A 3,135-nucleotide genomic window follows, 5' to 3' on the forward strand; every position below is an offset into this window, starting at 1 on the left:
CTTCTCCATTGACATATTTTTAAGGCACCAGTCAAAACCTATTCCTTGTTTGTCTGTTGCCAATATATTTTCATTTGCCTCCTAAACTATATGATTTTTAACTCCTTCCTCTATCAAATGAGGAGGGCACTTGTTTATTTTGTCATATTTACTTGTAGTGATTTTTAAATTTTTATTGAAATGCATATTCTATATATGAGTCAATATTTCCTCATCACATTGTGATAAAATGCAGGTGCCTCCTACTTTGACAAACAAACCCCACCATAATCAAACTCCATCCTACATGTCAGACAAACTCTTCCAAAGTACAGAAGAGAGGAAACACTTCTATACTTTTTTTTTTTTTTTTTTTTTTTTGCCACACGGCGGCATGTGGGATTTTTGTTCCCCAACAAGGGATTGAACTTGTGCCCCCTGCAGTGGAAGCAGAGAGCCCTAACCACAGGACCACCATGGAATTCCCAGAGAGGAAACACTTTAGAACCCATTTTATAATGCCACTTGCAGCAACATGGATGGACCTAGAGATTATCATAAAGTGAAGTAAGTCAGAAAGAAAAAGACAAATACCATATGATATCACTTACATGTGGAATCTAAAATACAACACAAATGAACATATCTATGAAACAGAAACAGACTCACAGACATGCGAACAGACTTGTGGTTGCCAAGGGAAGGGAGTGGGGGGAAAGTATTAGGAGTTTGGGATTAGCAGAGGCAAACTATTATATATAGAATAGATAAACTACAAGGCCTTACTGTATAGCACAGGGAACTATACTCAATATCCTGTGATAAACCATAATGGAAAAGAATATGAAAAAGAATATATATGTGTATAACTGAGTCACTTTGCTGTAAAGCAGAAATTAACACAACATTGTAAATCAACTATACTTCAATAAAGTTTTTAAAAACCCACTAACACAACATTGTAAAGCAATTATACTCCAATAAAGATATTTAAAAAAATAAAATAAAAACCCATTTTATGAGGTCAATATTACTCTGATATCAAAACCAGACAAAGACATCACACAAGAAAGAAAACTACAGACCAATATTCGCATTCAATGTACACAAAATTTCTCAGCAAAATACAAGCAAATCAAATCCAGCAACATGTAAAAAGAATAAGGTACTTAAACATGGCAAATTTTATATGATATATATTTTACCACAATAAAAAATAGTAAAATAGGGGCTTCCCTGGTGGCGCAGTGGTTGAGAGTCCGCCCGCCGATGCAGGGGACACGGGTTTGTGCCCCGGTCTGGGAGGATCCCACATGCCGCGGAGCGGCTGGGCCCGTGAGCTATGGCCGCTGAGCCTGCGTGTCCGGAGCCCGTGCTCCGCAACGGGAGAGGCCACAACAGTAAGAGGCCCGCGTACCGCAAAAAAAAAAAAAAAAAGTAAAATAATAAAAAGAATTATACATCATGACTAAATGGGATTTATCTCAGGGATGCAAGGATGATCACATGATCAATCTCAGTAGGTGTGGGAAAAGCCATTAGACAAAATCCAAGTTCATGGACCCCTGGTTAAGAACACCTGTTCTGGAAAGTCTCTAAACATAGCAGATGTCAAATAATAGTGAAGAAACCCCCGAGGGCTAGAAGGTAAATTTAAAGGGTGCTACTGGGGAAAAAATGTTCTCTTGAATCTATTGGAAAAGTCTTCTTTTTTGTTTTTGTTTTGTTTTGTTTTTTGGCCGCATAGGATCATAGTTGTGGCAGTGGGATCTTCGTTGAGGCGTTTGGGCTTCTCTCTAGTTGCCGCACTTGGGCTCAGTCGTTGTGGCACTCGGGCTCTCTAGCTGTGGCACGCAGGCTCAGTAGTTGCATAGTGCAGGCTTAGTTGCCCTGCAGCATGTGGGATCTTAGTTCCCCGGCCAGGGATTGAACTTGCATCCCCTACATTGGAAGGCAGATTCTTAACTACTGGACCACCAGGGAAGTCCCTGGAAAGTCTTCTTGAATCTACCTTGATCATGAACAATGACAGCGTAAATGATTTCTCTGAGATCTAAGAGGAGTACATAGTATAAACTTTTAAAGTGTAGGTGTGTGTATTCCTTCTTTGCTACAGGCATAATTGTTCACCTGCTAGATGGGCATGAGTATCTTTGTGGTACCATAATTAAAGGGCCTTTGAATGGCTTGGAGATTTAGGGCAAGTGCTTTAGACTTAGATTTAATAGTAGCTGTGTTATAGCAGCTCAGTGATTTAAATTTCAAGCCTCAGAATTCTTTTAGCTTTTATTCATATCTGAAATTAGGATTCTAACATCATAAGATGAGAATTTTAAAAAATAATACCTATGAAGTATTTAGTACCTGGGCCATGGAAATATTCATCACGATAAACATCCATCCAAGGTGGTGCAAATCATGGGTCTGTCTTGGGACTCTTACGTCTGCCGCTTAGATAGATTGATGTCAGGCCAGAGGGCTTCATAATCACAAGTTAAAGGGACTAATATCCTGGTTTAAGGACTAGACTTGTTGCTCGAATAACCTGGAAAACTGAAGAATAATGGGCATAGAATGAAATTTATTTGGACAACTTTAGCAGTTGTGCATTTAAAGTAAACACATAAACGACACGAAGAAAAGACGGCACTGGCCGGGTGTTGCCAAAACAGAGGATTTTGCAGGGCAAGTCCTCTGCCTGTATTTTGGGGACTTGCCAAGGGGTGATTTTGTTCATGTAGGGGCAGAGCTTGAGCTTCCTTTGGCTCTGGCTAAATGCTATAAATACTGTCACATCCTTAAATCTGTGTAAATGGTTTCAAAAACTGCTTAAAGATGTAATTATTAGTTGAGGGTGCAAGCTCAAATGTTTCCGTGGGTAAAACAACTGAGGGGGGCCTTACGGTCTCTTGCAGAGAGAAGGGGGCCTGTCATCAGAAGGCACACCCTGTCCAAAAGTATTTATGTTCAAAATATTTCAGAAGCATCAACCAGCCAAACAAATAGGTTGTGGAGGCCTCAGTCCTGCGCAAGCAGCTTATAATCTCTGATCAGTGGAACAAGCATAAATTAGGTGTTTCTCTTTTGTATCCCTGAACCCATAGATGGTCTTTTCCCTTCCAATCAGATAAATACTTGGCAGGAACTGAACTGCTG

Source organism: Grampus griseus (genome assembly GCF_964374135.1).
Source record: "Grampus griseus genome assembly, chromosome: 18".
Lineage (NCBI taxonomy): Eukaryota > Metazoa > Chordata > Mammalia > Artiodactyla > Delphinidae > Grampus > Grampus griseus.